The sequence below is a fragment of the Primulina eburnea genome, unplaced genomic scaffold (genome assembly GCF_022965805.1).
Source record: "Primulina eburnea isolate SZY01 unplaced genomic scaffold, ASM2296580v1 ctg1095, whole genome shotgun sequence".
Taxonomy (NCBI): domain Eukaryota; kingdom Viridiplantae; phylum Streptophyta; class Magnoliopsida; order Lamiales; family Gesneriaceae; genus Primulina; species Primulina eburnea.
Window position 1 is genome coordinate 428,563 of NW_027330641.1, and position 26,035 is coordinate 454,597.

The 26,035-nt window shown below is 37.8% G+C and overlaps 1 pseudogene; it reads right to left on the reverse strand.

Annotated features, from left to right (window-relative positions):
- LOC140820510 (uncharacterized) overlaps window positions 1–26,035 on the reverse strand; it is a 26,192-nt pseudogene extending 157 nt beyond the window's left edge.

Below are 26,035 nucleotides of genomic sequence, written 5' to 3' on the forward strand. Positions count from 1 at the left end.
ATGTTGCCATCTTAGAGAATCTATCACAACAACCAAAAAAAATAATCCATCTCTTCTTAGTCCTAGGCAACCTAAATAAAGTCCATAGAAATGTCATCCAAGTTCTTTTTAAGAATACACGCAAAGTGTTCCCAAAGTCTATTGAGAACTTCAGTTTGTCCATCCGTTTGAGGATGACAAGTAGTAGAAAACAACAATTTTTTGCCAAGTTTAGCGCTTTACCCTTAAAGGTCTTCAAAAGTAACTCAAGTAATTTACATCGCGAACAGAATCAATAGTCCTAGGCATGCATGCAACCTAACGACTTCTCTAAAGAACAATCCGCATGTTTGAAGCATCATCGGTTTTATGACAAGCTATAAAATGTGCCATCTTAGAGAATCTATCCACAACAACAAAAATAGAATCCCTCCCTTCTTAGTCCTAGGAACCCCAAATAAAGTCCATAGAAATGTCAATCCAAGTTCTTTTTAAGAATAGCACGCAAAAGTGTCCAAAGTTCTATTGACAACTTCAGTTTGTCCATCCGTTTGAGGATGACAAGTAGTAGAAAACAACAATTTTGTGCCAAGTTTAGCCCATAAAGTCTTCCAAAAGTAACTCAAGAATTTAACATCGCGACCAGAAACAATAGTCCTAGGCATGCATGCAACCTAACGACTTCTCTAAAGAACAAATCCGCAATGTTTGAAGCATCATCGTTTTATGACAAGCTATAAAATGTGCCATCTTAGAGAATCTATCCACAACAACAAAAATAGAATCCCTCCCTTCTTAGTCCTAGGCAACCCTAAAATAAAGTCCATAGAAATGTCAATCCAAGTTCATTTTAAGAATAGCACGCAAAAGTGTTCCCAAAGTTCTATTGACAACTTCAGTTTGTCCATCCGTTTGAGGATGACAAGTAGTAGAAAACAACAATTTTGTGCCAAGTTTAGCCCATAAAGTATTCCAAAAGTAACTCAAGATTTAACATCGCGACCAGAACAATAGTCCTAGGCCTGTCATGCAACCTAACGACTTCTCTAAAGAACAAATCCGCAATGTTTGAAGCATCATCGGATTTTATGACAAGCTATAAAATGTGCCATCTTAGAGAATCTATCCACAACAACAAAAATAGAATCCCTCCCCTCTTATTCTAGGCAACCCCAAATAAAGTCCATAGAAATGTCAATCCAAGTTCTTTTTAAGAATAGCACGCAAAAGTGTTCCCAAAGTTCTATTGACAACTTCAGTTTGTCCAATCCGTTTGAGGATGGACAAGTAGTAGAAAACAACAATTTTGTGCAAGTTTAGCCCATAAAGTCTTCCAAAAGTAACTCAAGAATTTAACATCGCGACCAGAACAATAGTCCTAGGCATGCCATGCAACCTAACGATCTTCTCTAAAGAACAAATCCGCAATGTTTGAAGCATCATCGGTTTTATGACAAGCTATAAAATGTGCCATCTTAGAGAATCTATCCACAACAACAAAAATAGAATCCCTCCCTTTCTTAGTCCTAGGCAACCCCAAAATAAAGTCCATAGAAATGTCAATCCAAGTTCTTTTTAGAATAGCACGCAAAAGTGTTCCCAAAGTTCTATTGACAACTTCAGTTTGTCCATCCGTTTGAGGATGACAAGTAGTAGAAAACAACAATTTTGTGCCAAGTTTAGCCCATAAAGTCTTCCAAAAGTAACTCAAGAATTTAACATCGCGACCAGAAACAATAGTCCTAGGCATGCCATGCAACCTAACGACTTCTCTAAGAACAAATCCGCAATGTTTTGAAGCATCATCGGTTTTATGACAAGCTATAAAATGTGCCATCTTAGAGAATCTATCCACAACAACAAAAATAGAATCCCCTCCCCTTCTTAGTCCTAGGCAACCCAAAATAAAGTCCATAGAAATGTCAATCCAAGTTCTTTTTAAGAATAGCACGCAAAAGTGTTCCCAAAGTTCTATTGACAACTTCAGTTTGTCCATCCGTTTGAGGATGACAAGTAGTAGAAAACAACAATTTTGTGCCAAGTTTAGCCCATAAAGTCTTCCAAAAGTAACTCAAGAATTTAACATCGCGACCAGAAACAATAGTCCTAGGCATGCCATGCAACCTAACGACTTCTCTAAAGAACAAATCCGCAATGTTTGAAGCATCATCGGTTTTATGACAAGCTATAAAATGTGCCATCTTAGAGAATCTATCCACAACAACAAAATAGAATCCCTCCCCTTCTTAGTCCTAGGCAACCCCAAAATAAAGTCCATAGAAATGTCAATCCAAGTTCTTTTTAAGAATAGCACGCAAAAGTGTTCCCAAAGTTCTATTGACAACTTCAGTTTGTCCATCCGTTTGAGGATGACAAGTAGTAGAAAACAACAATTTTGTGCCAAGTTTAGCCCATAAAGTCTTCCAAAAGTAACTCAAGAATTTAACATCGCGACCAGAAACAATAGTCCTAGGCATGCCATGCAACCTAACGACTTCTCTAAAGAACAAATCCGCAATGTTTGAAGCATCATCGGTTTTATGACAAGCTATAAAATGTGCCATCTTAGAGAATCTATCCACAACAACAAAAATAGAATCCCTCCCCTTCTTAGTCCTAGGCAACCCCAAAATAAAGTCCATAGAAATGTCAATCCAAGTTCTTTTTAAGAATAGCACGCAAAAGTGTTCCCAAAGTTCTATTGACAACTTCAGTTTGTCCATCCGTTGAGGATGACAAGTAGTAGAAAACAACAATTTTGTGCCAAGTTTAGCCCATAAAGTCTTCCAAAAGTAACTCAAGAATTTAACATCGCGACCAGAAACAATAGTCCTAGGCATGCCATGCAACCTAACGACTTCTCTAAAGAACAAATCCGCAATGTTTGAAGCATCATCGGTTTTATGACAAGCTATAAAATGTGCCATCTTAGAGAATCTATCCACAACAACAAAAATAGAATCCCTCCCCTTCTTAGTCCTAGGCAACCCCAAAATAAAGTCCATAGAAATGTCAATCCAAGTTCTTTTTAAGAATAGCACGCAAAAGTGTTCCCAAAGTTCTATTGACAACTTCAGTTTGTCCATCCGTTTGAGGATGACAAGTAGTAGAAAACAACAATTTTGTGCCAAGTTTAGCCCATAAAGTCTTCCAAAAGTAACTCAAGAATTTAACATCGCGACCAGAAACAATAGTCCTAGGCATGCCATGCAACCTAACGACTTCTCTAAAGAACAAATCCGCAATGTTTGAAGCATCATCGGTTTTATGACAAGCTATAAAATGTGCCATCTTAGAGAATCTATCCACAACAACAAAAATAGAATCCCTCCCCTTCTTAGTCCTAGGCAACCCCAAAATAAAGTCCATAGAAATGTCAATCCAAGTTCTTTTTAAGAATAGCACGCAAAAGTGTTCCCAAAGTTCTATTGACAACTTCAGTTTGTCCATCCGTTTGAGGATGACAAGTAGTAGAAAAACAACAATTTTGTGCCAAGTTTAGCCCATAAAGTCTTCCAAAAGTAACTCAAGAATTTAACATCGCGACCAGAAACAATAGTCCTAGGCATGCCATGCAACCTAACGACTTCTCTAAAGAACAAATCCGCAATGTTTGAAGCATCATCGGTTTTATGACAAGCTATAAAATGTGCCATCTTAGAGAATCTATCCACAACAACAAAAATAGAATCCCTCCCCTTCTTAGTCCTAGGCAACCCAAAATAAAGTCCATAGAAATGTCAATCCAAGTTCTTTTTAAGAATAGCACGCAAAAGTGTTCCCAAAGTTCTATTGACAACTTCAGTTTGTCCATCCGTTTGAGGATGACAAGTAGTAGAAAACAACAATTTTGTGCCAAGTTTAGCCCATAAAGTATTCCAAAAGTAACTCAAGAATTTAACATCGCGACCAGAAACAATAGTCCTAGGCATGCCATGCAACCTAACGACTTCTCTAAAGAACAAATCCGCAATGTTTGAAGCATCATCGGTTTTATGACAAGCTATAAAATGTGCCATCTTAGAGAATCTATCCACAACAACAAAAATAGAATCCCTCCCCTTCTTAGTCCTAGGCAACCCCAAAATAAAGTCCATAGAAATGTCAATCCAAGTTCTTTTTAAGAATAGCACGCAAAAGTGTTCCCAAAGTTCTATTGACAACTTCAGTTTGTCCATCCGTTTGAGGATGACAAGTAGTAGAAAACAACAATTTTGTGCCAAGTTTAGCCCATAAAGTCTTCCAAAAGTAACTCAAGAATTTAACATCGCGACCAGAAACAATAGTCCTAGGCATGCAATGCAACCTAACGACTTCTCTAAAGAACAAATCCGCAATGTTTGAAGCATCATCGGTTTTATGACAAGCTATAAAATGTGCCATCTTAGAGAATCTATCCACAACAACAAAAATAGAATCCCTCCCCTTCTTAGTCCTAGGCACCCCAAAATAAAGTCCATAGAAATGTCAATCCAAGTTCTTTTTAAGAATAGCACGCAAAAGTGTTCCAAAGTTCTATTGACAACTTCAGTTTGTCCATCCGTTTGAGAGATGACAAGTAGTAGAAAACAACAATTTTGTGCCAAGTTTAGCCCATAAAGTCTTCCAAAAGTAACTCAAGAATTTAACATCGCGACCAGAAACAATAGTCCTAGGCATGCCATGCAACCTAACGACTTCTCTAAAGAACAAATCCGCAATGTTTGAAGCATCATCGGTTTTATGACAAGCTATAAAATGTGCCATCTTAGAGAATCTATCCACAACAACAAAATAGAATCCCTCCCCTTCTTAGTCCTAGGCAACCCCAAAATAAAGTCCATAGAAATGTCAATCCAAGTTCTTTTAAAGAATAGCACGCAAAAGTGTTCCCAAAGTTCTATTGACAACTTCAGTTTGTCCATCCGTTTGAGGATGACAAGTAGTAGAAAACAACAATTTTGTGCCAAGTTAGCCCATAAAGTCTTCCAAAAGTAACTCAAGAATTTAACATCGCGACCAGAACAATAGTCCTAGCATGCCAATGCAACCTAACGACTTCTCTAAGAACAAATCCGCAATGTTTGAAGCATCATCGGTTTTATGACAAGCTATAAAATGTGCCATCTTAGAGAATCTATCCACAACACAAAAATAGAATCCCTCCCCTTCTTAGTCCTAGGCAACCCCAAAATAAAGTCCATAGAATGTCAATCCAAGTTCTTTTAAGAATAGCACGCAAAAGTGTTCCCAAATTCTATTGAACAATTCGTTTGTCCCTCCGTTTGAGGATGACAAGTAGTAGAAAACAAACAATTTTGTGCCAAGTTTTAGCCCATAAAAGTATTCCAAAAGTAACTCAGAAATTAACATCGCGACAAGAAACCAATAGAAATGATCTGTATAGCTTCTGTTTATGTTCTGAATCATTTGATAAGTTCTGTCTCTTATTCGATTCGTTTCCGTTGTGTCAAGTTAAGAATATTAAGCTTTGAAAGAGAATGTTTTAAGAAAACTAAGTTCTATATGTATCTTTGGAATCGATCGACCCCCACTTGCTGAGTGTTTTCCCAAAACACTCACCCCTTACAAATTTCAGATAAGAACGAGGAACAACTGAATGAGGAAGAGCAAGATGCCTTCTGGGGTTGGTGAATCAGAGATCAAGATCAGAATTCAACATTTTACTTTTCTTTCGTTTCCGCTATTAGAAACTCTGATGTATTTTATTCCTTTGTCATTGTAAGACAATATTTCATTTATGAAAAAGACTGGTTTGATTTGATACGAGGCTTTATTGTTTTCAATTTAATTGTTAAACAATGCCGGATGTCACCGATGCTTCGGACTCGGGGCGTGACAGAGGGATTCTATTTTTGTTGTTGTGGATAGATTCTCTAAGATGGCACATTTTATAGCTTGTTATAAAACCGATGATGCTTCAAACATTGCAGATTTTTCTTTAGAGAAGTCGTTAGGTTGCATGGCATGCCTAGGACTATTGTTTCTGGTCGCGATGTTACATTCTTGAGTTACTTTTGGAATGCTTTATGGGCTAAACTTGGCACAAAATTTTTGTTTTCTACTACTTGTCATCCTCAAACGGATGGACAAACTGAAGTTGTCAATAGAACTTTGGGAACACTTTTGCGTGCTATTATTAAAAAGAACTTGGATTGACATTTCTCTGGACTTTATTTTGGGGTTGCCTAGGAATAAAAAGGAGATGGATTCTATTTTTGTTGTTGTGGATAGATTCTCTAAGATGGCACATTTTATAGCTTGTCATAAAACCGATGATGCTTCAAACATTGCGGATTTGTTCTTTAGAGAAGTCGCTAGGTTGCATGGAATGCCTAGGACTATTGTTTCTGGTCGCGATGTTAAATTCTTGAGTTACTTTTGGAATACTTTATGGGCTAAACTTGGCACAAAATTGTTGTTTTCTACTACTTGTCATCCTCAAACGGATGGACAAACTGAAGTTGTCAATAGAACTTTGGGAACACTTTTGCGTGCTATTCTTGAAAAGAACTTGGATTGACATTTCTATGGACTTTATTGTGGGGTTGCCTAGGACTAAGAAGGGGAGAGATTCTATTTTTGTTGTTGTGGATAGATTCTCTAAGATGGCACATTTTATAGCTTGTCATAAAACCGATGATGCTTCAAACATTGCGGATTTGTTCTTTAGAGAAGTCGCTAGGTTGAATTGAATGCCTAGGACTATTGTTTCTGGTCGCGATGTTAAATTTTTGAGTTGCTTTTGGAATACTTTATGGGCTAAACTTGTCACAAAATTTTTGTTTTCTACTACTTGTCATCCTCAAACGGATGACAAACTGAAGTTGTCAATAGAACTTTGGGAACACTTTTGCGTGCTATTATTAAAAAGAACTTGGATTGACATTTCTCTGGACTTTATTTTGGGGTTGCCTAGGACTAAGAAGGGGAGAGATTCTATTTTGTTGTTGTGGATAGATTCTCTAAGATGGCACATTTTATAGCTTGTCATAAAACCGATGATGCTTCAAACATTGCGGATTTGTTCTTTAGAGAAGTCGCTAGGTTGCATTGAATGCCTAGACTATTGTTTCTGGTCGCGATGTTAAATTCTTGAGTTACTTTTGGAATACTTTATGGGCTAACTGGCACAAAATTGTTGTTTTCTACTACTTGTCATCTTCAAACGGATGGACAAACTGAAGTTGTCAATAGAACTTTGGGAACACTTTTGCGTGGTATTCTTAAAAAGAACTTGGATTGACATTTCTATGGACTTTATTTTGGGGTTGCCTAGGACTAAGAAGGGGTGGGATTCTATTTTTGTTGTTGTGGATAGATTCTCTAAGATGGCACATTTTATAGCTTGTTATAAAACCGATGATGCTTCAAACATTGCGGATTTTTTCTTTAGAGAAGTCGTTAGGTTGCATGGCATGCCTAGGACTATTGTTTCTGGTCGCGATGTTAAATTCTTGAGTTACTTTTGGAAGACTTTATGGGCTAAACTTGGCACAAAATTGTTGTTTTCTACTACTTGTCATCCTCAAACGGATGGACAAACTGAAGTTGTCAATAGAATTTTGGGAACACTTTTGCGTGCTATTCTTAAAAAGAACTTGGATTGACATTTCTATGGACTTTATTTTAGGGTTGCCTAGGACTAAGAATGTAGTGACCCGTTCCAGAATCACCTACTAATCAGAACTTAAGCATGCAAAATTTATATTAAAAACTGAATCAGGTAAACAGCGGAATAAGTAATACAACCCAATCGAAACTGTAAGTACAAAAATACTTAAACAACCAGATCGAACTAAATCCAAGAATAAATACCAACAACTACGAATCAACCTCTGCCAGCTCCCTGTCCACTCCCTCCTGGACCGTTCAACCTGAGACCTGCCCCATCGAATAGGGTGTCCAAAACAGAGATAAACCGAGGACGTGAGCATAAAACGCTCAGCACCGAAAGCATGAGTATACAAGACTATGACATGCATGTATGCAAAATGTACTGGATACCAGGATCTGGGTATAACGAAATACTGCTCAGGCAAATGACGTCAAGGTATGTAGCACTCTGCGCCGTCGCACCAGGAGGTGGCTCCCATACCAAAATAAACCTGTGGATATACCGGTGACCTGACCACCGTCGGCCAACGGGGTCCAACCATCCACAACAAACGAGGGCTGAGCACCCTCTCAACAGGCTATCTCAAAGATAATCAGGCTCAACATGATTATGCAAATGCCGCATAATAAACCATGCATCATATGACAGATAATAATGCATCATATAAACATGCAACACATAGTAAAGCATACTCAATCCTGCTATCTCGGATAGTACTTTCGTACCTCAAATCAGTAGATCCTAGCAATCAGCCCTAGAATCAAGTCCGCGTCCGTAGTCAGCCCACTGATGCCGCTAGCTCCCAACTAGAGCACAGCTCCGCTACAAAACCAGTAGCTCCTCGCTAGTGCCTAAACCTCGGGAAAAGACTAGAAACCTATCAGAAACGACTAAAACGCTCTGGAACACTCGGAATTGGCGACGGAATAGTGAAGCCTCGCGCCTCTATTTATAGACAACGATCGGACGATCCGTTCCACTTCGGACGATCCGAACCACTTCGGACGATCCGATCCGGTACTCTTCGGACGATCCGAACACTGATCGGACGATCCGAATCCCTGCATGTCTTCCACGTGTCCAGCCACCTGCATGTCTTCCACGTGTCCAGCCACCTGTCTCGGACGGTCCGAACTCTGATCGGACGATCCGAACCCTGACCGGTCCTTCCGATCCCTGATCGGACGATCCGATCTCTGATCGGACGATCCGAACCATGATCGGTCCTTCCGATCCCACCGAAATAGAATTTATAAATTAGGTATCGGGATACTACATTCTTCCCCCCTAAAAAGGATTTCGTCCGCGAAATCAAGTCTGAAGAATGACAATTCTGAACATCAATACATTCAACTTAAGAATGAATTACAATTGAAAGTACAACTGAAATTACAATCATAACTGAAGTACTACAACTAGAACAACTCTGGATGCTCTGACCGCATGCGACTCTCTAGCTCCCAAGTAGCTTCTTCAGTACCTCGGCGCTGCCACTGCACTAAGACAAGAGGAATAGTCTTATTCCGCAGTACCTTATCCTTCCGGTCTAAGATCGAAACCGGTCTTTCCACAAAAGACAAATCCGGATTCAGCTGAACTTCTGTCGGATGCAAAACATGAGACTCATCCGCTACGTATCGTCTTAACAAGGACACATGAAACACATTGTGAACACTAGACAGATACGGTGGCAAAGCTAATCTGTAGGCCAAATCTCCCACGCATTCTAAGATCTCAAAAGGGCCAATGAATCTCGGAGATAGCTTACCCTTGAGTCCAAACCTCAGAATCCTCCGAAAAGGTGATACCTTGAGAAACACTTTCTCGCCTGCATCAAAATGAAGAGGTCTGCGCTTGGTGTTCGCATAACTTGCTTGTCGATCCTGAGCAGTCTTAATCCGCTGTTTGATCACAAGAACTTTGTCCATGGCCTGCTGAATCAATTCTGGACCCTCGACCTGTCGTTCTCCGACTTCCTCCCAGAACAAAGGAGTACGACAACGTCGACCATACAATGCTTCAAACGGAGACATACCAATACTCCTATGAAAACTGTTGTTGTATGCAAACTCTATCAGTGGCAGATGATCCTGCCAAGCTGGCCCGAAATCCATCACACAAGATCTCAACATATCTTCAAGAGTACGAATAGTCCTCTCTGACTGACCGTCAGTCTCTGGGTGATACGCAGTACTCAAACTCAAGGTAGTGCCCAAAGCTTGCTGAAAGCTGCCCCAAAATCTAGATGTAAATCGAGGATCTCTGTCACTAACGATACTCACGGGCACACCGTGAAACCGTACAATCTCCTGAATGTACAACCGTGCCATCCGATCGAAAGTGAAATCTCTGTTATACGGAAGAAAATGGGCAGACTTAGTAAGCCGATCCACTACCACCCAGATAGCATCTTTATTTCCCACAGACATAGGCAAGTGAGTCACGAAGTCCATCGTGATATGCTCCCACTTCCACTCCGGAATAGGAAGATTCTGCAATAACCCTCCAGGTCGTCGATACTCAGCCTTCACCTGCTGACAGACTAGGCACTTGGAGACATACTGATAAACATTACGTTTCATACCTTTCCACCAAAATCGAGTCCTCAAATCCTTATACATCTTGTTGCTCCCCGGATGAACACTCAACTTGCTACGATGAGCCTGGGATAAAATCTCCTCCCTCAAAGTGTCATCTTCCGGTACAACAACACGACCAGATAAACACAAAAGACCCTCGGACTGATAGTGGAATCCAGAAGTATTAACTCCATCAGCCAACCGAGCTAATTTCTGAACCTTAGAATCAGACATCTGAGCATCTCTAATCCGAGAATACAGAACTGGCTCAGACAAAATAGTAGCTACACGGATACCGTCGGTTCCCTTCCGATGCTTACAATTGAATCCCATCGAACAGAAATCCTGAATAATCTCAGATACAGCACAAGTCTGAAGAGCAGACAATCTCACCTTCCGACTAAGAGCATCGGCCGTGAGATTCGCAGATCCTGGATGATACTTGATCTCACAATCATAATCCTTGAGTAGATCCATCCAACGACGCTGACGCATGTTCAACTCAGCCTGAGTGAACAGATACTTCAAACTCTTATGATCAGTGAAAATCTCAAATCGCTCACCATACAGATAATGGCGCCAGATTTTCAAAGCAAAAACGATCGCTGCTAATTCCAGATCATGAACAGGATAGTTTTCCTCATGAGACTTCAACTGTCTCGACGCATAAGCAATCACATGCTCATTCTGCATCAGAACACACCCTAGTCCCTGCAAAGAAGCATCGGTGTAGACACTGAAACCACCAGATCCAGACGGTAAAGCCAAAACAGGCGCAGATGTCAAACGTCTGCGAAGTTCCAGAAAACTCTCTTCGCACTCTGATGTCCACTCAAATGAAACATCTTTCCGAGTGAGCTGAGTGAGTGGCTTAGCAATCTGAGAGAAGTTGACAATGAAACGGCGATAATACCCAGCCAATCCCAGAAAACTGCGGATCTCGGCTACTGTCGTTGGACGCGACCAGTTCAATACCGCTTCCACCTTGCTCGGGTCAACTGAAACTCCCTTGCTAGAAATGACATGACCAAGGAATACAACTCTGTCAGTCCAAAACTCACATTTACTCAACTTCGCATAAAGCTGATTCTCGCGAAGTGTCTGCAAAATAATCCTTAAGTGTTGTACGTGTTCTTGCTGATTATGCGAATAGATTAAGATATCATCTATAAACACCACAACAAACTTATCCAAGAAATCCCGAAATACCCGATTCATCAGATCCATAAAAACTGCTGGTGCATTCGTCACCCCAAAAGGCATAACCAGAAACTCATAATGCCCGTACCGGGTCCTGAATGCAGTCTTCGATATGTCTCCCTGATGAACTCGAAGCTGATGATAACCAGACCTTAAATCAATCTTGGAATATACAGAGGTACCTTGCAGTTGATCAAATAAATCATCAATCCGTGGCAACGGATACTTATTCTTTATCGTAGCACGATTCAACTGCCGATAATCTATGCAGAGCCGCATAGAACCATCCTTCTTTTTGACGAAAAGAACTGGTGCTCCCCACGGGGACACACTGGGTCGAATATACCCCTTGTCAAGAAGATCTTGCAACTGCTGTTTCAATTCCTGCATCTCTGATGGAGCTAAACGATAAGGAGCTCTAGAGATTGGTGCCGTGCCTGGCACTAAATCAATGCCGAAATCCACTTCCCGAACGGGAGGAAAACCAGGAATCTCCTCGGGAAAAACATCCGGAAACTCGCAAACCACTGGAATGTCACTGATACCGACACTAACTGCGGACGAATCAATAGCATAGATAAGGTAGCCTTCCCCGCCCGACTCTAAAGCACGACAGGCTTTCAGAGCAGAAACCACAGGCATCGGGGGTCGCGCTCCCTCTCCATAGAAAAACCAACTGTCGCCCTCAATTGGACGAAACTGCACAAACTTCTGATAACAGTCCACAGTAGCTCTAAACACAGTCAGCACATCTATTCCCAGAATGCAATCAAAATCCTCCATCGCAAGAATCATCAAATTAGCAGTTAAAATATTTCCCTCAAATTCTAGAGGACAACCCATAACTAGACGTTTAGCTAACACCGAATGACCCATCGGTGTGGAAACAGATACCACAACGTCCAAGGAAGTGAAAGGTAACGCATTACGCTTAGCAAATCTAGCAGATTTGAACGAATGCGATGCACCAGTATCAATGAGAACGTAAGCAGGTAATCCACATAATAAAAAGATACCTGCGATAACTCTCTCGTTCTCTTCAGCAGCCTGATCCTGGTTAAGAGCAAAGACCTGCCCTTGAGTACGCGGTCGGAGGTTAGAACCCTGAGTAGACCGTCCCTGCTGTGGCCTCTGATGAACTGAAGCCTGAGAACCAGATCCTGATCCTCCGCCTGTCTGTGGACAATCTCTCTTCATGTGCCCCATCTCACCGCACCTGTAACAAGCACCCGCAACCTTGCGACAACGCTCCGTCGGATGATCCTTCCCGCAATTATGACACGGGCCTTTCTTCCTCCCAAAATGGTGAACTCCTCCAGATCCAGAGGAAGAAGAAGTAGATCCAGCCTTCTTAAATGTTTGGGCGCGGGGACCCAAAGAACTAGTAGGACGAGCAGACTGCATGGCTCGACCTCTCAGCAAACTGCCCTCAGCCTGGCGACATCGGTTCACAAGACCCTCATACGATGTCGGATCATCACAGACAACAACCCGATCATAAATCTCCTGATTGAGGCCCTGGAGAAAATGGTTATACTTGGCCATAGCATTATCACTGACATGTGGAACATACGGAAGCAACTCAAAGAACTTCTGTTGATACTCATCAACAGACAAACTCCCCTGTTTCAGATTGATCAACTCAATCGCCTTGGTCTGCAGAAGAGCTGGCGGAAAGTAAAGCAGCATGAAAGCGGCTCGGAAATCGGCCCAAAGAACTCGACCCTGTCGCTGAACTATCGGTGCAGAGGTAGACCTCCACCACTTACGCGCACCACCCTCCAGCAAGAAATCAAGGGTATCAATTTGCTGCTCCGCCGAGCACTGAAAAGTCTTGAAGCAGCTCTCCATCCTCTCAAGCCAATTCTCCGCAACATCCGGAGTCTCACCGCCCGAAAGAGGTTTCGGCCCCATCTGCAAGAACCGATGCATACTAAAACTCCGAGGCTCATCACGACGGTGTTGACGACGTTCTCGATGCTCTCGGCGACGCTCCCGATCGTCGCGGTCTCCCCAGCGTCCAACGCTGCCATGACTACTAGCATCGTCGTCATAACAAGACATCTCTCGCTACAAAAGTTACCAGAGATTAAACCCAAAGAACAGTTCTAAATCCCAAAATCTCAATGCATGCTCTGATACCATAAATGTAGTGACCCGTTCCAGAATCACCTACTAATCAGAACTTAAGCATGCAAAATTTATATTAAAAACTGAATCAGGTAAACAGCGGAATAAGTAATACAACCCAATCGAAACTGTAAGTACAAAAATACTTAAACAACCAGATCGAACTAAATCCAAGAATAAATACCAACAACTACGAATCAACCTCTGCCAGCTCCCTGTCCACTCCCTCCTGGACCGTCCAACCTGAGACCTGCCCCATCGAATAGGGTGTCCAAAACAGAGATAAACCGAGGACGTGAGCATAAAACGCTCAGCACCGAAAGCATGAGTATACAAGACTATGACATGCATGTATGCAAAATGTACTGGATACCAGGATCTGGGTATAACGAAATACTGCTCAGGCAAATGACGTCAAGGTATGTAGCACTCTGCGCCGTCGCACCAGGAGGTGGCTCCCATACCAAAATAAACCTGTGGATATACCGGTGACCTGACCACCGTCGGCCAACGGGGTCCAACCATCCACAACAAACGAGGGCTGAGCACCCTCTCAACAGGCTATCTCAAAGATAATCAGGCTCAACATGATTATGCAAATGCCGCATAATAAACCATGCATCATATGACAGATAATAATGCATCATATAAACATGCAACACATAGTAAAGCATACTCAATCCTGCTATCTCGGATAGTACTTTCGTACCTCAAATCAGTAGATCCTAGCAATCAGCCCTAGAATCAAGTCCGCGTCCGTAGTCAGCCCACTGATGCCGCTAGCTCCCAACTAGAGCACAGCTCCGCTACAAAACCAGTAGCTCCTCGCTAGTGCCTAAACCTCGGGAAAAGACTAGAAACCTATCAGAAACGACTAAAACGCTCTGGAACACTCGGAATTGGCGAGGGAATAGTGAAGCCTCGTGCCTCTATTTATAGACAACGATCGGACGATCCGTTCCACTTCGGACGATCCGAACCACTTCGGACGATCCGATCCGGTACTCTTCGGACGATCCGAACACTGATCGGACGATCCGAATCCCTGCATGTCTTCCACGTGTCCAGCCACCTGCATGTCTTCCACGTGTCCAGCCACCTGTCTCGGACGGTCCGAACTCTGATCGGACGATCCGAACCCTGACCGGTCCTTCCGATCCCTGATCGGACGATCCGATCTCTGATCGGACGATCCGAACCATGATCGGTCCTTCCGATCCCACCGAAATAGAATTTATAAATTAGGTATCGGGATACTACAAAGAAGGAGATGGATTATATTTTTGTTGTTGTAGATAGATTCTCTAAGATGGCACATTTTACAGCTTGTTATAAAACCGATGATGCTTCAAACATTGCAGATTTTTTCTTTAGAGAAGTCGTTAGGTGTTGCGACTTTGATTGTTGCACTCCCAAAAGCAGGTTGTCCACAAGTAGTATAATTCGGTGAGTCCGAATATCATATCCACAGGGAAGCTAAGGTAATTACAAATCCACTACAATGTCTTTTTGTTTTTGTTTTTGTTTCTTTTTAATTTTAATTGAATCTTTAATGGGTAAATTTTAATTGTTCAAATTTAAATTTAAGTAGTTGAGATTAAAGGATCCACTCTTGGTATTTTAATAAAGTTAACATTAACGAACAATATTGAAATCCACTTAATAAAATAGTTCCAATATATTAAATAATCATATTTATATTATGTTATAAATTATAATCTTATAAGTACATAATATATACCAAAACTTATAAATGTGGTCAAGTATTTATTGTGCTATATATATTTGTAAACACTAAATCAAGGTTCCCACTTTAAATGGTTGGTAAAACCAAACAAACATTTAAATGGTACCAATAAATTAATACTATAATATATTCATATATAATAAATCAAGGAATCCAAGTTAAATGGTTGGTAAAACCAAACTAACATTTAAATGGTTCCAAGAATTTAATATTATAATATATTTATATATAATAACTCAAGGCATCCATTTTAAATGGTTGGTAATACCAAACTAACATTTAAATGGTTCCAAGAATTTAGTGTAACATATAGCAACAATAAATCAAAACTCCCACTTATAAGTAGGGTATAAAAATGCTTAAAGAAATAAATATAACATAAACAATAAATAATGATTAAATAATATAAAACATAGATTCTTACCTTATAATAACCTTATTATCATGCCAAGAGCTTCACCTTATCATCTCAACTTTAGGAAGTTAGCTATTCATTATTCAAAGTGTAAAACTTTGAATATGAAATTAACATGCTAATTATATTTAAATGAAGAAATAAAAGAAAAATATAGAGAGAAATATTATGAACTCAAAGATTTGTTCATAGAATGAGGGATATCTCAATACATTACAATGCACCCCTATTTATAGCCAAATTTGGGGAGACAACCACAAATAAAATATTATTTTTTACACATAAGTCTTCATTGGTGTTCCAAGAAATTAATATTATATTGCACATCACTTTTGACAAGCATCTTCTCCGAATTTTCTTCTTCACATAAAATGAAACATGTGGATAATTGAGTTGTCTAGTTGTGGTATTTTTTTCAGAATATTTGACCAAGTAGTTTGAGAGATATGGTCAAAATACTAGAGCATGGTAAAACTGCCACTCCTTCGGTAACTTTAATTGTTGCTTAATTTGATCCCAATTGTGAGAGGATTTTTATCTCATGCTTGCCACCAATATTGTAGATATTAACATCAACTTTCTACAGGTCCAAGAATCATCTTAATCCCATTTGCAACGCCAAGGTTATTCTTGTTTTATCGAACCTGTAAAAATAGTAAAAACTTATAATTACACAACAACTTATATTTTATACAATTTATTATAAAACATATAATATTTAAAAATTTAATAAAACAAAAACTATATATTTATATTATAAAACATTTAATTAATGTACAATTTTTATGTTTATCACACCTCCCAACCAGCTTATTGCTAGTCCCTAGCAATTTAAGCGTTAATAGCAATACAAAACATATTGATTAATTTAAATAGAAATGTAATCAGAACTATCTAAGTGTTTAAATAAAATTTGAAAACTGTCAAAGTTATATCAAGATCATCATAATTATAATTTATGAAATAATTTGAGATGATTAATTCAAAGCTTATTTTAGGTAGTTAAATGTACACGGCCTTCAGAAATTCCTAGTAAGAGTCTCAACTCCATATCCTCACAGGTTAATAAATGTTTCAATTTATGGCAACGATTTCTCTCATGGAGTTGGAATACAGATAAATGCTCAGAAAAATGGTTTACAGAATGCAGACAGACAAACGAGCCAAACTAATCAAAAGATAGAAAATCAATTGATTTAAAATCCAGTTGTTCTTATTATATTTTTTTTTCCTGATTTTTTTTTTTTTTTACATCATGGAATCAGACTAAGTTTATGCTTTTTGACCACATATTTATTTAATTTGTACAATGTATTTCTCTCTTTCTTTTTTTATTTTTTTTTTATTTTTTTATTCTTATGAGAGAAAAATGGGTCGCAGCATATAACTTAAAAATTACATAGATCTTCAACATCTTTCTTTTTGTATTTTTCTTTTTTTTTCTTTTTTTTTTCAGGAAATATATATATTTTTTTTTTCAAAATAAGAACTCAAGATCTAAACAATAGATAGTCTCTCTCATGATCAATAAAGGCTCGAAAGCTGTTTTCTCAGTCCTCTCCACTCACTCACAAAATATGTGTGAGTTCAAAAATTTTAGGCACTCTTATAAGGTATATCTTGGGCCATATACTTTACTACCTAATTTTATCACAATGGTTAATCACTCAAAAAGATTTCATAAATCATATTTTTATATTGATCAGAATATTAAAAATGACCTTTTTTCAAATAAAATTTAAACATTCTTAAATAGATTAATGCATGTTCTAATTTAAATCTTTCAAATATGTAATGTATGACATTTTTGCAAAAAATTACTAAGGTACAAACAATAAACATGGTTTTATTTTAAAATAATATTTAATTTTTTTTTTAAATTTGTTTTTTTTTTTTTTTATATGTGTTCTCCCCCCAATCAGAATATGACATTGTCCCTAATGTCAAAATAGCTATTAATAAAGAGTACATAATGAAAGAGATATCACCTGGTACTTTATTGAAGATAACAAACTGAAACAAACGCAAACCAATCCACGACTTTTGAATCAATGATCCAACTTCCTTTTCTTACTGCTTGATTGAGACCAATTGATCTTTGTTATCATCGGATCAGGCTTATGAACAAAAGCTTCCAAATCATCAATTAATTGATCGGCAGTCGAAGCACAGATGAGCATCCGTCGTGAATTTTCTGAAATGAAATTCTGTTCCACAGCTTTATCAAGAAATGTCAACAAACTGTCATAATAATTATTGATATTCAACAAGCCCACGGGTTTATTATGGATATTAAGTTGTGCCCAAGAAACAGTGTGAAAAATTTCTTCTAATGTACCAAAACCACCTGGTAGTGCGATAAAAGCATCAGAATTTTCAATCATTTGAGTGATTCTTTCATACATAGAAGAAACTTTTAATTCCTCCCCAATCGTAACACCTGTAATATTTCCTTCAGCTAAAGCTATAGGAATAATACCCAATACCTGACTACCTCCAAGATGAGCAGATGTTGAAACAGATCCCATTAACCCAATATTACCTCCCCCATATACCAAGTGAATTTTTCTCTCAGCCAATATCTTTCCAAGATTATTCGCTGCTTCTACAAACACTTCATTTTTTCCAGGACTCGACCCACAAAATACACAAATATTTTTCAATGTTTGTGCAGAGGATCCAGTCATGTTTTTACTTTCCTTTTTTTTTTTCTGCGAAAGTAGAAAGAAAGATGAGAGATTTTATAGGGGTAATATGTTATCATGACAAAACTATGGGTCACAGCTGTAAACAGAATAAATAGTAAAAAAATAATGACACACATGCTTATAAACAGTAGTGTGATTGTGGCTCACAATTTTCCTCTGGTTTTACGTCCAGAAACGGCTTCAACGCCTTCTATGAGTCGAGGATATGCTTCCGATCCAATTTTCTTATAAATTGGCAAACAGGGTCTTTTTTAGTCAGATTCCCAAGACTATGACGCTCATCTTGAAATTGTTTCCATAAACGGAGAAGTTCAATATGCACATGTCCACTAGAATGCGTCTCAAGAGTCAATAAGATGTTATCTAAAGACTCCTTACTCAGCCCATTCTTAATGAAATCAATTTTATCTTCTCTGTTATTGGAAACACATCCCAAAGATCTGCATCGTTTGTCACAAGTCCATCTTGCACACTTATGACAAACCCCTAAACTTTTGGCCCTTCGTTTTTTCGCATAAGTGCTTTTTCCTAATCCAGGCAAATACCGAATAAGCAATGATTGTGGAACTTCTCCTCCTAATCGGACCTTAGCTTCTATTACAAGACGAATATCTTCTGGAATTCCTTTTTGCATTAGTAATCTCAATCTTTCACACCTTCCTGCATAAATTTTTCTTAGAACATTTTCAGAAACAGAGGGAAAATATTTACAAATTTTTGAGAGAATTTCATCCATTTTGAAAAGAAAAGAAATGATTTTTTTTTTTTTAAATTTTTGTATCAGCAATTGTGGGAAACTGATTTAACCGACTATGAGAGTCACGGAGTACCGTTATCCGCCATTTAACCGGGAAAATAAAAAGATTAAGAAAACCTGAAATAAAAACAAACAATAATCAAATGCAACACAAAAAAAAAATCAAGGATCAGAAAGGGAAATAAACTCTTCTTGAAAGATTTCATTTTCCAAAAATGGTTTAAGCCTTTGTCCATTCACTTTAAAAACATCACCATTTTTAGGATTTTCAATATCCACAGCTCCATAAGGATACACATGCTTTATAACATATGGGCCTGTCCATCTTGATCGTAATTTTCCTGGGAATATGTGAAGTCGAGAATTATAAAGCAAAACTTTTTTACCAATCTCAAAAGATTTTCTAAGAATTGTTTTATCATGAAATGATTTGATTTTTGCTTTATAAATCCTTGAATTCTCATACGCATCATTTCTGAGTTCATCAAGTTCATTAAGTTGCAATTTACGCAATTTGTTGGCATCATCCATGCTTGAATTTAAAGTTTTTATCGCCCAATAAGCTTTATGTTCCAATTCCACAGGCAAATGACAATGTTTTCCATAAACCAACCTATAGGGAGACATATTCAATGATGTTTTAAAAGCTGTTCGATATGCCCACAGTGCATCATTAAGTCGCAGAGACCAGTCTTTTCTATTTGAGTTAACAGTTTTTTCCAAAATTTGCTTTATCTCCCTATTAGCTAATTCAACTTGTCCATTTGTTTGAGGATGATAAGGAGTTGTTACTTTGTGAGTAATACCATATTTTTTCATTAATGAAGCAAATGGTTTATTAACAAAGTGAGTTCCCCCATCACTTATCATAGCTCGAGGAATTCCGAATCTACTAAAAATATTTTCTTTCAAAAATTTGATGACGATTTTATGATCATTTGTTCGACATGGAATTGCCTCTATCCATTTGGAAACATAATCAACTGCAACTAAAATATACAAGTATCCAAACGACGGTGGAAAAGGTCCCATAAAATCTATATCCCAACAATCAAATATTTCAATTTCAATGATAGGATTCAAAGGCATCATGTTTCTTTTTGAAATCGCACCCAATTTTTGACAATTTTCACAGATCTTGCAGATTTCGTGGGTGTCTTTAAACAAAGTGGGCCAATAAAATCCACACTGCAAGATTTTTGCAGCTGTTTTCTTTGAAGAAAAATGTCCCCCACATGCTTCTGAATGACAAAATTTAATGACACTACTTACCTCATTGTCGGGTATGCAACGTCGAAAAATTTGATCCGGACAATACTTGAACAGATACGGATCATCCCAATAAAAGTTTTTTACCTCATTCAAAAATTTTCTTTTATCTTGGGAACTCCATTGCGGTGGCATTTTTCCTGTCACAAGAAAATTTACTATGTTAGCAAACCAAGGTGTAGTAGTAACTGAAAATAGATGTTCATCAGGAAAATTATCGTTAATTGGTGTCATTTCAAAAGATGATCCTGTTACTAGTCTCGATAAATGATCGGCTACGACATTCTCGGTTCCTTTTTTATCTTTGATTACAATGTCAAATTCTTGGAGCAACAAAATCCATCGTATCAGTCGTGGCTTTGCATCCTATTTGGTCAACAAATATCTAATAGCAGAATGATCAGTAAACACGATAGTTGTTGATCCAATCAAATAAGAACGAAATTTATCTAATGCAAATATTACAGCAAGTAGCTCTTTTTCAGTTGTGGAGTAATTCATTTGAGCATTGTTTAAAGTTCTACTTGCATAATATATCACATAAGGCTTACCGTTTCTTCTTTGACCCAATACTGCACCGACTGCATAATCACTCGCATCGCACATGATTTCAAATGGTAAAGACCAATCAGGAGGTTGCATGATAGGAGCTGATGTTAAATGTCGAATGATTTTATCAAAAGCATTTTGACATTCTTGAGTCCACTCAAATGCACTGTCTTTTGTTAAGAGGTTACAAATGGGTTTAGAGATTAAACTAAAGTCCTTTATAAACCTCCTATAAAATCCAGCATGTCCCAAAAATGAGCGAATTTCTTTAATGGTTTTTGGAGGGGGTAAATTGGCAATGACATCAACTTTTGCTTTATCGACTTCAATTCCATGAGATGACACGACATGTCCCAAAACAATTCCAGAAGTAATCATGTAATGACATTTTTCCCAATTTAAAATAAGACCTTTTTCCTCGCATCTTTTTAAAACTTTTTCCAAATTTTCAAGACAATTATCAAATGTATTCCCAAAAACAGTTAAATCATCCATAAAAATTTCCAAACAATTTTCAACCATGTCGCAGAAAATGCTTAGCATACATCTTTGAAATGTTGCTGGGGCATTGCATAAACCAAATGGCATCCTTCTGAATGCAAATGTTCCAAAAGGACATGTGAATGTAGTTTTTTCTTGATCTTCGAGTGCAATGGGAATTTGATAATAGCCTGAATATCCGTCAAGAAAACAGTAGTAGGGATGACCTGCTACTCTTTCTAAAATTTGATCCAAAAATGGTAATGGAAAATGATCTTTTCTAGTGGCGTCATTTAATTTTCTATAATCAATACACATCCGCCAACTAGATGGGACTCGACTTGTTAACAATTCACCTTTTTCATTTTTTATCAATGTGATGCCAGATTTTTTTGGAACTACTTGTGTTGGGCTTACCCACTTACTATCAGAAATAGGGTAGATAATTCCAACATCAAGTAGTTTGAGAACTTCAGTTTTCACAACATCTTTCATGTGTGGATTTAATCTCCTTTGTGGTTGTTGAGATGTTTTTGCATTTTCTTCTAAGTGAATTTTGTGTGTGCAAATTAGTGGATTAATGCCCTTAAGATCTTTTAGTGTCCAACCAATTGCATTTTTATGTCTTTTAAGCATATCAACTAATTTACCTTCTTGATTACTTGAGAGTTTGGAAGAAATTACCACCGGATATGTTTCATCTTCTCCAAGAAATGCATACTTCAATTCTTCTGGCAAGGGTTTTAACTCCAATACTGGTGGTTCGTCTTTGTTCTCATATTTTTCATCAAATTCTTTCTCTGATCCTGGTAACGAGTGATACCTGAAAAAATCGTCAAGATCAATTTCAATATTTTCTTTAACAGTTTCAATTGAACAAATATCTAATTGATCACGAGTACTCCCTTCTTGAATGTTTTCTTCCACAAGAGTTTCAATAAGATTTTCATCTTCACTTTCATCTCCTTTGTCATGTGGTTGCTTACAAAGATTAAAAACATTGAGCTCCAAGGTCATGTTACCAAATGACAACTTCATTATTCCATTCCTGCAATTTATAAGAGCATTAGAAGTTGCTAAAAATGGACGACCTAAAATTACAGGAATTGCATTACAAGCTTCAATAGGTTGTGTATCTAAAACTATGAAATCGACAGGATATACAAAGTTATCAACTTGGACCAACACGTCTTCTACCATACCTCTTGGCACTTTAACAGATCTATCAGCAAGTAAAAGTGTTACCGAAGTAGGTTTTAACTCGCCTAGATTGAGTTCTTGATAAACTGAATATGGAAGTAAATTCACACTAGCTCCAAGGTCAAGCAAGGCTTTTTTAATCTTTCGTTCTCCAATAATACACGAAATAGTAGGACAACCAGGGTCTTTGTATTTCAAAGCATTATTATTTTGAATGATTGCACTTACTTGTTCGGCTAAAAATGCTTTCTTTTTCACATTCAATTTTCTTTTCACAGTGCACAAGTCTTTCAAAAATTTGGCATATGATGGTACCTGTTTTATTGCATCTAATAAAGGAATATTAACTTTTACTTGTTTAAAAATATCATATATATCAGAATTCAAATTTGATTTTTTTGAATTTTTCAATGCATGAGGGAATGGTGGTGACACTGTCTGTTGAACCTCCTCTTCGCAAGTTATGGGTTCCACTTCCTTACCCTTTGGAGTTGATTTATCATCATCTTCACAAGGTTCAAGAATGGATTTTTCCACAACCTTACCACTTCGAAGGGTAATAACAGATTTTACCTGATCCATCGGTTGAGTTCCAGAAGTTCCAATTTGTGTATGATGATCCTTGGGATTAGGCAGAGGTTGTGAAGGAAATTTACCTTTTTCATGAACATTAAGTGCAGATGCAAATTTAGCAAGAGTATCTTTCAAGTCTGTCATGGTTTGAGCAGTTTGAGTATTGATAGACTCTTGCTTTGCAATGAAAGAATTCAATGTATCTTCCAAATTTCTTTTCGGCGGAGGAACATAAGGTGCATAATTTTGAAAATTTTGTTGATTTTGAAAATGTGGTTGCGGAAATTGTGCAGCATTATCATTCCTCCAACTAAAATTTGGATGATTTCGCCAACCTGGATTGTAATTTTGAGAAAATGGTTCAAAATTTGGCCTTTTGAAATTGTTCAAAACATTGGCTTGCTCATGGAGACATTCTTTAAAAGAGGGCAAAGTGGGACAATCTTTTGTAAAATGATCACTTGTATCACAGATGTGACACACAATTTCTTGAACAGATTTTAATTGACCATTCTTTTTCAATTCAAGTGCCTCAACTTTTCTTGCCAAAGAGGTAAATATAGCTTGAAGATCATGTTCATCTTTGAGAGTGTACATACCTCCACCAGATGTAGGAGATTGAATCTTGTTTGATGGTTCGATTGTACCTATAGTGTCCCAATTTTGAGCATTTTCAGCTAATGAATCGAGATACTCAATTGCCTCGTTCGGATCTTTATCTTCAAATGTTCCATTACACATAAATTCAACCATTTGCCTATCTTTAGGTGTTAAGCCTTCATAAAATTGAGAAACAACTCTCCAAATTTCAAAACCATGATGTGGACAAAGATTAAGCAATTCTTTGTATCTATCCCAACACTGATAAAAAGTTTCTCCTTGTTTTTGAGTGAAAGTGATGATTTGCCTTTTGAAAGAATTTGTTCTATGAGATGGAAAAAACTTTTTCAAAAATTGTTGTTGCAATTCATCCCAAGTTCGAATGGATCCCGATCTAAGATTTTGTAGCCAAGTTTTAGCTTTATCTTTTAAAGAAAAAGGAAAAAGCTTAAGGCGAATGGTGTTCATGCTACAATTTAGATCATTATATGTGTTGCACACTTCTTCAAACTCTCGTAAATGCATGTATGGATTTTCAGAATCTAAGCCATGAAAGTTGGGTAAAAGTTGGATAATACCAGGCTTAAAATTGAAATGAGATGCATCAGGGGGAAAAACTAGACATGAAGGTGCACTAGTACGTGTACGATTCATGTGATCTCTAAGTGTTCTTCGTCTATCATGATCATGTTGAGATTGAATTTCATCTTCATTTTCTTGGATGGGTTCTTCCGCCATGTTTTGTAAAAATTGTGGGGACCCGGGCTCTAATTCTTTTTCTTGGGATTAAATGGATTGTTATTAAAAACATGGGTCAAATTTTTGCTTTTTGCATTAAATCAAATGTAAACAAACCAGCATGAGTTCTTTATTTAAATACAACATACAAACATCAAATACATGTATTATTCTGTATGTTCTCCCTAACCAGTAATAAAAGACAGTACATAAGAAAAGATAACTACTGGTCCATCTGCTACGCCCGTGATCTCCACGCTAATACGATCATCTCTGTCTCGACCCAGATCCTGCCCCACCTGTTGTTATGCACACATACAGACATAACAACAGCCGGAAAACCGGTGAGAACAAATCCCAGTATAAACATGTAACATGCATATAAAACAGTCTAAACATGAAACATGCTGATATGAATATCCTTCATATATAATCATGCAATGCAAATCTAATCATGTCTAGATGCGACTCGACTAGAACTCTAGGGATCCCGTGGTGAATAAGACGTCGCTATCTGTCACCTACCCTCCCAATCGAGGTGCTGTACGTCTTATTCCTAGACTTCGGCCTGATCTGTATCCGCGTCTACAATAGGGGCGGTGATCTTCCCCTAAGCTGTGATAACGCCGAACGTCTAGTAGTCTGCCTGATCTCCAGACTGTCCTATCTTAATGCATGAATACACAATCTGTAAACAAGCATAATCATTCTAATGCAATGCCACATGATCTGTAAACAAAGCATAGCAAGATTTGTATACAATTCTATAAACAAATCTATAAACAATTATAATCATATCAAGGTATGAACAATAAAACAAGTATGTGATTTTGGTTGGGAAACTCAAATGTGATCTCATTTGAGTCATGATTCCCCAAACAAAACATGTACTATACCTTTCTTGCTAAACCTTTATCGATGTCTAGATCTCGATGCCGAAGTGAGGTAGGATGAATCTGAAATGACAATGTTGAAGTATACAATATCACTTCCCATTTCAATTCAACACCTAAACAAATCAATAATCAATTCCGGTATAGTCTGACGGCATAACGGCGTACTTTCTCGATACCGATTAACCCAATTCAGCATATATTAACATGGTACAATTCTCAACTCATAATCATCACAATACTTATGTCAAGATTCCAAAATCTGCATAATTTCAACACTAAACATGCTGGAAAAATCGTAACAATTGCATACGATATCCGTTCTTCGATCCGTTTACTGTCCTACAATATCTACCATCTCAAGAACACAATATAACTATCATAATCTAATTTCCCAATCATCTGAATTTCGAAACTTGCTGGAAATGAATGAAACTTACCTCACTTTGTAGCTACTAATGAGAGGAGTTCAAAACCGAAGTCAGATTTAAGGTTGGATGGCTAAATCTTGTAAAAGCACAAATTATAAGCTAAAGGAAATGAAGCTTTTCTCCTCTGAAGTCTACCTTTTCCCTGCTGAATGAAGAAGAAATCGTGCAT